The sequence below is a fragment of the Centropristis striata genome, chromosome 5 (genome assembly GCF_030273125.1).
Source record: "Centropristis striata isolate RG_2023a ecotype Rhode Island chromosome 5, C.striata_1.0, whole genome shotgun sequence".
Lineage (NCBI taxonomy): Eukaryota > Metazoa > Chordata > Actinopteri > Perciformes > Serranidae > Centropristis > Centropristis striata.
This window is the reverse complement of record NC_081521.1, coordinates 27,340,257-27,352,602: the sequence shown is the minus strand read 5'-3', so window position 1 is coordinate 27,352,602 and position 12,346 is coordinate 27,340,257. Positions and strand designations below refer to the sequence as shown.

Genomic DNA, 12,346 nt, shown 5'->3' with positions numbered 1-12,346 from the left:
TCCCCCCTAGCACCATCACCAGCCTTCAGTATTGTGTAATTCTGTTACACAAGCAAAAGGGATGTGGTGCAAATCTTCTAAGTCTGCAAGCTGGTCCCATATAAAAGCAAGGTGTTATACAATATCCATTTTCAGAGCCGCAAAGGGAAGCATTATTCTTACAAATAGCCTGCATTTTGGAAAAAGGGCGGTGCAGAGGCCAGTGACAGAGGTGTAGTGCATCATCAGATGGTTGAAGGAAACTGATCTGCTGTTAGTAGTCAAATTAAGGGACAATGTCTCAAGACAATTTAATCTACTGAGATCTGTTTAGTTTTTGTTCATTTTCTGGCTCTGTAGCTTTTGTTCAAATTAAAACATGGCATGGTAGTGTTGGCACGGTTAGCAGTCATATTTATTGTCTAATGTCAAGGTGGACTTGAACAGATCATGACAACTCACTATGTAGGAGTTTGACTTGATTCAGGACATATACTGTATAAGACATGGATGTAGTCACTATGATGTCACCAATATGTTTCTAAAGAGCCATTGTGAAGCATGGTGTTGTGGCTTCGGCTGTTGCAGTGCCTGACATGCCTAAAGGCTGATTTCCACCGGGCGCGTTACTGCAGCGTAATATCAGCGTCGCGTATGACGTTGCAAATAGGCAACACTCTAATCAATGAGAGCATTTCCACCGGGCGCGTAGCGTAACGTTACTGCAGCGTCGCGTCAGCGTCTCTACGCGAGCATTAGGTAGGACTTCTATTTCTCCGCGAGACGCTGCCAAATCGCGTGAATCTCAACAGAGCAGATCGCACCAGACAGGAAGTCCGACTCAGAGTCAGCGTAAAACACTTCCGCCCCTTTCAAAATAAAACACAATACGCAGTTCATGCAGCAAAAACTACTTCACATCAACATTATGTCATGACCGGGGCACCAGATCGGCAATCAATCAATCAAAGGGTCTCAGAGGATCGGCGACACGGACGACAAGAGACTGATTGTTGAAGTGGAACATCATACAATCATTTATGACATAACATATTGTTTTTATAAGGATAGATGGTCAGATCAACATATCTTTCACCTCAGAGAAGCAAAGTAAGTTGTTTTTTGTTGTTGTTGTTTACTTTATACACACAGTTTATCCATAGACTGTATAAATAGAGTTTAAAGTTTATCACGGGATCTTGCGATCTCCCGTATGGTCAGGATTATCGCGTGATCTCGTTATCTCACGTGTATACGGCCGGCTCGCTAAGCTGACGTGCTGCTGCTGTAACGCGCCCGGTGTGAATTGACAGACGCAGCAAAAACGCTGTGGAGACGTGCTGCTGCTGTAACGCGTCCGGTGGAAATCCCCAGTCACTCAGCCTGGTTGGTGAAACACTGCACCTGTGACGGCACCCACCTGTCACCCTAATACCCCTTTTCAAACCAGAGTATTTCCAGGGCTGGTTCAGAGCCGGTGCCCTAATCTTGAACCAGTTCCTCGCTTTTTGACTGTCAAAGAACTGGCTCTCAGCCATGAAAACTGGTTCCAGAGCCGCACCAAGTCTTTGCTGGTCTCAAACCACTTACATCAGGGAATAGGGGCGGGATTATCACTTCAAACAGGACCAACTAAAACATGTGGTAAAGCAAACAGGTCCTGAGACGGTTCCCAAGTTGAACCAACTGTGAACCAGCACAACTCCAGCCAAAGAACTAGATTTGCGTTGGTCGTAGAGAAGTATATGTGGGCATGCTCTTAATTATGCAGAATTCAGCCTTAATGCAATTTAAATGGATCAGTTGTATAAAAATTCTGTCACAAATGAGGTGATTAGTTAGAGAGACCACAACTGTTTTGCACTGGGCTGTAAGCATTTATTTGATTTATAGAGTTGGGCATTTTAACATGGTGGGTCTGTGGGAATTGACTCACTCTCAAGTGGCCATTTAAGGAACTGCAGTTTTAGAAATTTCACATTGGCTTAAAATGTTTCAGCCTCACCCCCACCGCTCTCTTTCTGTTGGTCTCCTCCCTCGTTTAAATCTGCTTTGAGCTCCTGCAGGTTTTATAATGACCCGCTGGTACATGCTGTTCAACTCTGCTGACATGTAAACCCAAAGTACAGAAAGTAGTAAAAGAAAAGTAAAGCAAGGGAATTCATTATATCATTGAGGTTGTTGGATACAAATGTGTCTGTGTGTGAGAGGGAGAGGTGGAGTTGAGAACAGAAACTGTGCAGTGATTTCAAGCTTTGTGAAAAAGAGGGTGGGAAATTATGAAATGGTGTGTGTGTGTGTGTGTGTGTGTGTGTGTGTGTGTGTGTGTGTGTGTGTGTGTACAATGTCCTTGCATCCTGGCATACGTCTTGTAAAAAAATTTTTCTAGTAAGCCGAACAGTGGCATTATTAGCCAGATCTTATGTAAGGCAGCTTATGCAAGCAGCTGTCTTCTTACTGCCCCCCTCATTTATCATTTGTTTTTTTATTTCTCTCTCTCTCTCTCTCTGTCAGGGGCGTCTAGAAGGTAAAAAGATAATTACATGGTGTGTTTGTCTGTGGGTGCATATGTGAAGTGTCCATTAAACCCTCAGCTGGCCACACTTCTGTGTGAGAACACATTTGTTTTACCACAACCTGTTAGGGTTGTTTGTGATATTTTATGTATTATATAATTTCTAAGACAAGAAATGCAACATTTTGAACACAAAGCACCGTATTGTTTGTTTTCTTGGAATAAACTCATCACACTGACAGCAGATCACATGACTTTATTTCAAAATAAAAAATGTCAGACTTTCCCGCAGGCCAATTGTTTGTTCTGGCTGGAGTGGGAGGGTTGAAGGGAAGGTGAAAGGACTCTGGAGATCAACAATGCGGTCATAAGCTTTGGCCTTTATGTACAGTTAGTTATACAATGCATAGTTTCACAATCGGAAACGTACTGCCCTGTGTGGTAATTCAATTTTATTTTTAAACTAAATAATGATTGCAATTAGCAGTTGTGTTTTGGTGTGCAGTCTAAATAGAAAAAAACATCATACTGTCTAACCCTATAGAAGACAGTTATAATCATTGCAGTCTCCCTGTGCCTACTGGTGTCCGGTTAAGACGCTGGGGCCGTATTTAGACAGTCAGAATAATAAACCTGGAGAGTTCCAAATTTAGCCTAAAGAAAGTCTAGTCAAGGAGTCCTAGCTTAGAGGAGATCTAGTAAAATTCTCAAACCTTCGTAAAGAGGTGCGGTTGAGGCAGTTGCTCAGTAAGACCTTTTAAAAAGGTGTTTGGATTACATAAAAAAAATGCACAAGCAATAATAGGCCTAATCATAGAATTTAGTCTATTATAGACCCCAACTGATATGGGATTGTTGAGACCGATATATGGCTTTTAGAGAAGGAAAATGTATCAATAACCGATATGGTGGCCGATGTAGTCATTTTATGAGCTGGAATGAAAATTGACTTTTTTTATTGATTGTTCAAAGATTTTTCAACATTTTCTCAATCACTTAATTCCTCTTTAATGTGATTGTCCTTTTACTATACATGATTCAAAACAATGTATTACTTTGAAATATTGCCTTTCTAGATTGTTTGCACATACATTTTTTATTGATGATTTCACAAAAAAAATTCACCTAAAATCATTCCGACAGTGTAGTTTCAGCTGTTATGTCCATGAGTCTGGAGATTTACTACTCATTTTGGGAGGAGATTCCACATGATGTTATACTCTTTCAGGCTACAGTGTTGTCCTAATTTTTACGAGACCCCCCCACCCCCGGTCATAAGGGTGTTTTTTTTTAAGGACAGCAGACAGACCAGACTGCTCCCCTCCCCCTTACCCCTCCATACACCCCCTCCCCCTTGTCTTTATCCATCTCCCCCATCATCCTTCATGCCTCCCTCTTTTTATTTTTATTCCCCCGTCTGTGCTTTTTATATTTTGCCCTCATCAGCATCCCGTTTCCATATTCACTGAATTTAAATTGCTTCTCACTCGGTCTGGCCCAGCCAAAAGCAATGCTGTACGCCACAATGCAATGTTGGCTGAATTAGACGTCCTTGGAACACCCTCTTGGCCCGCTGTCTGAGGTTATGTAAGGTAAGATGGTGTGGGGTGTATAACATGGATGGTTTTCATCGTTCCCTATGAAAGTATTTTTAGAGAGTTTAAAGAGTTTGAATGTTTTTGTAAGTTTATGGTAGCTACTTCAGCACAAATCTCTTTCTGTGCATATTGAAAAAGTCTTATCGGTTCCTCTCCCGCTGCTGCAGTTTTTTTTTTTAGTCAACAAAGTCGACTGACAACAAAATGTTAACATGATATGCGCACATGCACCTGCATTACTTCCAGTATGTGCACAAATGTTTTCCTGTGAATCCCTTATATATGTGGAAGCAATTTATAGCATTGGATAGCTGTAAAATGGTATTGGGTTACGGTTGCCAACGGTCCCTTGAAAAACGTAATCGTCCCCTATTTAGAAACAAAAGCACCCATCCTGTATTGTGGTTGAAGAGGGATGCACTTTGTCCCATATTATTGTGACAGTCAAAAAATAGTCAGAAAATGCCAATGAAAAATGGGCGCTTTATCTGTAAACTTACGGTAAACTTGTTCCCAGGCCCCATCCTGCTCTGTGAGCTGACAGCATATTCACACACGAGTATGACTATACAGAATACGCTCATCCCATTGGTCGAGGAGAAGATGGCAGAAGACAACAAAGCAGCATGCGTAGGTTACAACTGACACAGACACCGACACTGCTTTACGGGGCGATACACCTTCGAGCAGCAATGCCACTAGTACTCCGCCGAGAAAAAAACAGAAAAGGATGCAAAAATACTGAGGAATGGGAAAAAGGAAACACCTGGGTGGGGAAAAGTGCGTGATAACATCTATAAAGCACACTGCACGGTGTGCCGGTGCTCTTTTTCCATAGCCCATGGTGGACTGACTGATCTGAAACAACATGCTTCAAGGACTGCGGACACACCATCTGCACTTTAAATTTTAGTTAGTTTACGGTAGACCGTTTGTCAGCTGCATGACTCCAAAATAGCCATTCGACAACCAAAGTACAAAAAGTGTAATGTGAAAATGTTGCTTTAAATTGGATAAAAAGTCAATTTATTACAACTTCTCGCAGACAGCCACACTGAAGCCACACTGATGACAGGTGCAAAGGGGATATGGCATTTTTAGAAATTTTATTGAATAAGGTCTAATGTAAAATTTTTGATGTCAGTTAAAACATCTGTACTCGCAGTATCTCTTGACGAAATTTCACTTTAATGTCTCTGCTCCCTAATAGAGGTACCATCAGTCATTAATGTGAGGAATCGGTGATCAAATTAATGCTTTGTTAACAATGAAAGGTGGAAAACTGCTTGTGTTGTTTGTGTTGTACTGTGAACAACAGATGCATTTAAATTTTAAACGTGCCCAGGTTCAGTTTTAAAGGCACTAGGTTTCAATTCTGAAAACATGTAAACAAACTGATAGTGCTCTGTCAGAAATTACCTAAATTCTCTTCTTGTCATTTAACTCTAAATTGTGTTAACTGTCAAGATTTACCCATGATGCACCCTGTGGAGATTATCAGATCCGTGCAAAGCCAAATGCAACACATTGTGATGTTTGTAGAGAAGCTTCTAAATGAGGTTTTATGGACATAACAAGACAAACACCTGCACAGAACGGTACCATGCAGTCAATTGCAACAACCATTCGATAAACCTGAAGCCTCTTTTTGGAACTGTCAAGAATTTATACTTATTACATTTCAATGTGTTTGTGTTATTTTGCACACTCAATGGACATCTGTCATACAAATGAATCAATACAGTCTTGAGAAACACTGAACACAATCTTCACAACGTTTTTGCAGTTCTGTTGCATTGGATTACATTGTATTGCACAGGTGTTAATGCCTCATGTCCAACCCCAGCTAGTTAAAAAAGGTTGTGTCAGGTAAGAAGAAATAAAACAAGAGCCAGACCTATATACTGGAAAAACACGGAGCTGCACAAACATATACTGTATGTTATATAACTGTTATTTTACAGCCTGAAGGCCTGACATGAACTTAACCATTTGGCCCGATTTCCTCTGGTATATAAAGTTACATAAAACCTGATGGCAATGAATCAAGTATTTCTTGCCTGGATGGGACTGCCAAGTTATGTAGGCTAATAACAAGCTGTGCAGTATGTCTGCAGCAGTTTCATGTGACCAATGTTTGACTATAGTTCAAGTCAGGCTACTTCTAGGAAAGTACAAGGTCAGATTATTAACAGGTCAGAGTATGAACAGTGTCTTGAAGGTTGCTCTGTTTCTTTTTCAAATGCAAATAATATATTTCAACATATTGTATATGGTCATGCAGTCTACAGGACTTCTTGACAACAGGTTTTTCCACATCTTCACTCATACCCCTTTGCGATCAAGCCAATTTCAGGGCCAGTTACCGGCTCTCGGCCGGGAAAACTGGTTCCAGAGCAGCATCAACTCTTTATTGGTCTCGAACCACGAACCACTTACGTTAGGGGCTGGGGGTGGGAGTAAGCGTGTTTCAACTGAGTACTTTCTGAGTACTTTTTGGAAAGTGGCTGAGTGTTTTGGCTACGCCCACTAGTTAGTTCCCCTCGGCCTCTGTTCCCATTCAGGTACTTTTGTAGCGGCGAACCAACGGAGTCGAATATTTAGCGACTATTCAGACCCCTCTAGCAACTCTATTTCAAAAAAGCGGCTAGCGACAAATCTAGCAACTTTTTCTGGTATTATTGGAGACTTTTGGAGACACGTTCCTACTCTTCTTAACGAGTAGCAGGCGCCGTCCCAAAGGACTCACAAGTGGCCCAGTCCTCCCGCAGCGGTCTCTCCCAGCTACAGTCAGCAAACTGTTAACCCCTCAGCGTCCAGTTTTCACCAGTCTGCAAATGAATCAGGCATGCGCGAAATTGCTGCTCAGTAGCGTCTCAGACAGTACTTACCACAGCCGCTGTGGCTCAGTCGGTAGAGTCGGTTGGCCCCCAACCAAAGGGTTGGTGGTTCGATCCCTGACCGTCGCAGCCTACATGCCGAAGTATCCTTGAGCAAGATACTGAACCATCGGTGTGTGAATGAATTCCCAATGGTGGCAGGTGGGACCGTTTAGGGTAGCTTTGCCACCAGTATGAATGTGTGTGTGAAAGGGTGAATGAGCACAGTCTGTAGTGTAAAGTGCTTTGAGTGGTTGCAAAGCGACTAGAAAAGCGCTATATAAGTGCAGGTCCATTTACCATTTACTTACCCGAGGCAGGTCATTTCTGAGCCGCTAACCGGTTAAGTTGGGCAGATCCTCTCTCCCAAGCCACACCCGTAGTGGCTGACTAGAGGGAAAAGTGTATTTTAAAATTTTATTCCAATTTCGTTCCAGATGTATACAGTGACGTATCGACGTGGCTCTTGAGCCTGTGGAAAAGCAAAAAGGTTCACAAGTTGAACCAACTGTGAACCAGCACCAGCAGAACTAGGTTCGCATTGGTTGAAAAGGGGTATAAGATAGTAACTCTGTCTGGCTTTCACTGGCAATCTTGGATGCCTAAACAGTATGCTCACAAGTAACAGGCACACATAAAGGCCTTTACAGCCAAAATCTGCAGCCAAAACGTACTGTAGTGCACTTTCTCAGCAGTGTGTTCTGTGGTTGATATTGTGGTAACACTGTTTCGCTCTTTGATGCTTGTGGGCTTTTTAAAGAACCACCCAGCAGATGGGTAATCAACCTGCCTGGACTGATTTATCTCAATAACTATTCAGTGGATTGAAGACATTTTGAAAGGACAGTCATGGTCCCCAGAGGATGAATCCTAATAACTTTTTATCTTATTGTATTCTGATTATGACTGATTCTGATTATTTTCTTCAAGCATTACCATTTTTGGTTTAGAATTAAAGGGCTTAACAACTGCTGAATCTATTCATAGACTGACTTCACAAACATTTCTTTTATAGCTACACCATTGGTTTGTGTACTACCATTTTGGAGCCTCAAAATTGGCTCAAAATACTATTTATGAACACTGGAGAATTGATAGAAATGGTCAAAAGATCCCTCCTGCTAAGAAACTCCCTTATTGTCACTATAAAACATACATTCATTGAATGCCCTATGTCTCTAATTTGTGGTTGCAAAGTTTCAAGATGCCGTAATTATCCCAGAGGTCACAGCAGGCTATTTTAGACATTGAGGTCAAGATAAAAAAAAAAAATGCTCTCACTGCAATTGAAAGGATGCTGATCATTAAACATTAATACAATTAAGCTCATTGAACCCAAAAGAGTCTCAACTTTCCTATCACGACCAACTACTGCAAATCCAAGACCTTTTTGGGACCCCATATCAGAGCCCTGCACGGTTCTGATTTATTAGACCCGCTCCCACCAACCCCGTGTAGTTCCTCTACACGACCCTACCTGTCTACACTAGATCTGCTGCCCGTTCCAAAACTGCAACATATAATAACTATATGCATCATTTCATCAGTCGTTGCAATTTTCAGGCAGCGCATATAACCAATTTCAGTGGTCCAATTAACAATGAAAGTAGCTGCCACTAGCTCCAAAATCCACTAAAAGTCGCCAGATGATGTAATGCACTAATTTGCATATTTATGTTCATGGCGCATGCACAGTTTATTTCTATGTTTGACTCCTTGCTGTCCAGCTCACACAGCACTAGTTGGTTGGATGTTTGTACCGTGACTGTACATACAGTACAGTTTTTCCATTGCCAAAATCTTGCCCAATTTTGGAGTATCTTCACTTTAAAACAGAAGTTTCTACTGCCTGTGAAAGACTACAATTTGGTCTGATCACGGGCGGTTCCTTGGACATATATTTAGTAGTGTTGACAGAAATAGTGATGGGGTTGTATCACGACAAGATGGCCTTTTAGAAGAGGGTTGTGTCGGATGTTTGGGTCATACAAAGCAACTGAAACTACGGGTCACGACCGTTCCTCTACCAACAGTAAATATTGGTTTCTTTCTCTCTTTCCCTAACCCATAATTCAAGCAATTTTGTCTTGAAGTGGATCAGTGCTGTAGCAGTGATTGCCAGTGCTTGGGTCAGGGTACCCTCCACAAAGTCCTTGAGCTGATTTGAGCAGGTTTCACAGGAAAATGAGCCATGCTTTTATTTCACCCTGTTGAATATGGGGGGCCAAGAGCACTGTGATTAGTTTGCTCTAAAACTTGCTGCTATCATCTGAACTACACTACAGAATTCTACTTCCACATCGAAATCCATTTAAATTGGTTCCTTCGGTTTCATACACATCTGTGTTAGGGGAAACCAGAACATCAGAGTTCAACGGGTCCTTGGTTACTAGATTTCAGTGCCATGAAGTCCGTGAAGTCTAGCTCGGTTGGATTTATGAGGCTTGTACAACCTCCCTGTTGGGCCAGTAAGTCAACTTGGCCGGAGCTACCTGTTGTGTAATCTGCTGTGTAACGTTATGCAAGGTGAGCTGGAGGCAGATCAAGAGTAAACCTTGATGTGATACTGTGTGTCTGGGCCCATCTGAGAGAGAGTGCATATTATTCAAAGCTTTTGGTTTCAACCAAGCGAGACAACTAAGGCGATAATTTTTGTTTATGGTGGTAGATGTAGGCCAAGGAAATTCACTATAACTTGAAGGAGTTGGTGAATTAATGTGATTTGTGTTGAAAAAAATGCATAAGAACAATTTTAATGTCTGTAATGTTGAGGTTACTTTAATACTGCCATGGAATAGTCCATTAGTGTTCTGCTATATCACTTTAAATAATGATTCTTGTTGTACATAACCGAATTATAGTGCTGTCAAACAATGACAGAACAAAAAAACCTTGCTTTTACCCAACCACAGCTGATAATGAAGGGCATGGTAGCAGTCTGTGGCTACAGATTATGATTGTTTCTATCTGGCACAGAGAAAAGCCTGTGAGTAATGTGAGTGTAATTTTCCTGCTGCTGAGAGATGGAGCTTTAAAAGCATCCCAGAAACTCTTGAGAGCTCTCTATCATTGTGTGTGCTACATTTCCCTGTCCATCTTGTTCTGCAGCTTGTTTTTTTTCATGTGGAGGTCATGACCTTTGTTTTTCACAAACACACTCATTTGGTGCCTTACCTTTCCTCAAGAGAATACACAGACTACATATGTCGACCTACATACCTACATTCCCTCATACATATACTCAGACACAGTAAAAAGATTAAAGAAACAAACTAAAAACCCAATAGTAAAGCATATGTTAAAGATATGGTATGATGTTCAAAACTACTTAAAGGAACAACATGCATTATCTCAATATAGTCCAGTATGGGGTAATCGTTGTTTTGTACCAGGGAGAGCTGATGCAGTGTTTAAATTGTGGCACTCTAAGGGACTTAAAATGGTCCAAGACCTTTATTCGACAGACTCACTCAACAGGAAACACTTTTTCAAGTACCTTCAGCTTAGAAGCTTTGTTAAAGCAAATCGAAATAATTTACTTACTAGACCTCCACATTCATCCTTGGAGAAAATTATGACAGTTTAAGAAAGAAATTTACAGGTTGCTGAAATCTTATTCATCAGAAAATGCACAGTATAAGTTGAATGCATGGAAGGAAGACTTGCAATTAGAAGTTTTGGATGGGGATTGGAAAGCAGCCTGTGCTAAGGCTCAGACTGTCTACCAGTACACATATTAAACTTATACAGTACAAATGGTTAATGTGGACATGTGTGACACCGATGGATCTGAGAAGAGGTAAGAGCTATAGTCGAGAAGATTATTTCAAAACAAATTTTACTAAACTTTTTTTTTTTGACTTATACCCAGAGAAACATAACTATAATAGGAATGAGCGGACATTTATAGACTTCAGTTTCCTTTATGTTAAGAAATGTGTTGCATTATTGTGGAACAACATTTATAGACCAAGTACTAATGGATAAGACAGATGTTAGCAAGCCTTCCTTTAGAGAGAATAACTTGCATATTAAAAGCTAAACAGCATGTATTTGAGGACATATGGAGCCCTTTCATCGACTACATTAAAGACTTTGATTTAACGGACGAAGAAGTAGCTATCTAGTCTTTGTGGACAGTGCAGATTCCGATCTTGTCAGATTCATATTGCTTTTCTATATATGTGTTTTAATCTACACCAATTACAAACGTTACTCAATTGTATATAGATGACCATTTTCTTTAACAGGAGGAGCATACCTATTCAAGGTGTTATGTTGTGTTTGTTTTTATTTTAAATACAGCTATCTTAAAATATGGAAGTTGAATGAAGATACATGAATGTAAAAGCTTATGTTAAGTTATAAACTTAAAATAAAATAAAAAATATTTTTAGGGGAAAAAAAGTACTCGCTATGCAGAATGGACCCACTCAGATTGCTCTATATATTCTTAATATATTATTAGATTATTTGTATTGATACATTTATGTAAGCAGCGTTTTCATTTCGTAAAAATAGGGCTCATTTTAACTACTTAATATACTGGTATGAGGTGTAATCACTATATTGAACATGTTTGTTATGTTATATCTTTACCTGAAAAGTAACCTAAGCTGGCAGCTCAATGTAGTGGAGTAAAAAGTACATAATTTTCCTCAAAAGTTACCTCAAATTAAGATGAGAGGATTTCCCAATCCTACAAATAAAATTCCAATCACACACTTTCACTTCACTTGTTATATATCTTAAGGATTTGGTGATATTAGTGATGACACAAAGACACTTAGGGTGTGTGTACTTGTATTAATGATGCCGTGGGGACAAAAAAATGTGTACATACAGATACAGTGTGGGGACTCATCTCTCATCAGGGACCAAAAAGCAGTGTGGTCCCCACAATGTCAACAGGACTTTATTTGAAGGTACATTTTAAATGACCAAACAGTGTGGTTCACAGTCTTTCATCCATCCATTTTCTTCCGCTTATCCCGGGCTGGGTCGCGAGGGCTGCAGGCTAAGCAAAATATTCCAGGCGCCAACCACAAGTCCCAGCTCCTCTTGGAAGACCCCGAGTCGTTCACAGGCCACATAAGACATTCAATGTCAAAACCTTTGTGGCCATTGTTTGCTCTATGCTTAAGTTTTTGAACATTTAGAGAAAGTCAAGCTCTCTAAACGTTTTTATTTTAACACTTTTTCCTTTTGCATAACACTCTGTATCTGCCACCACTAATTTCAAACCAATAGTATCACCATTTGCACTAGAAGTGGACATTTTTCGACATACTATGTTGATTATTTTAGCTCCTGTGAGTGTATTCTCTTTTACATTTGTACTGTTAGATACAGAAAAACCTCTCCGTACTATGATA

The 12,346-nt window shown here is 40.5% G+C and overlaps 1 protein-coding gene across 1 annotated transcript in view; it reads left to right on the top strand.

The window, feature by feature from the left end:
• Nucleotides 1-12,346, top strand: part of LOC131971059 (helicase ARIP4-like) — a 110,530-nt gene that overhangs the window by 17,913 nt on the left and 80,271 nt on the right. The gene's annotated exons all lie outside the window — the stretch shown is intronic.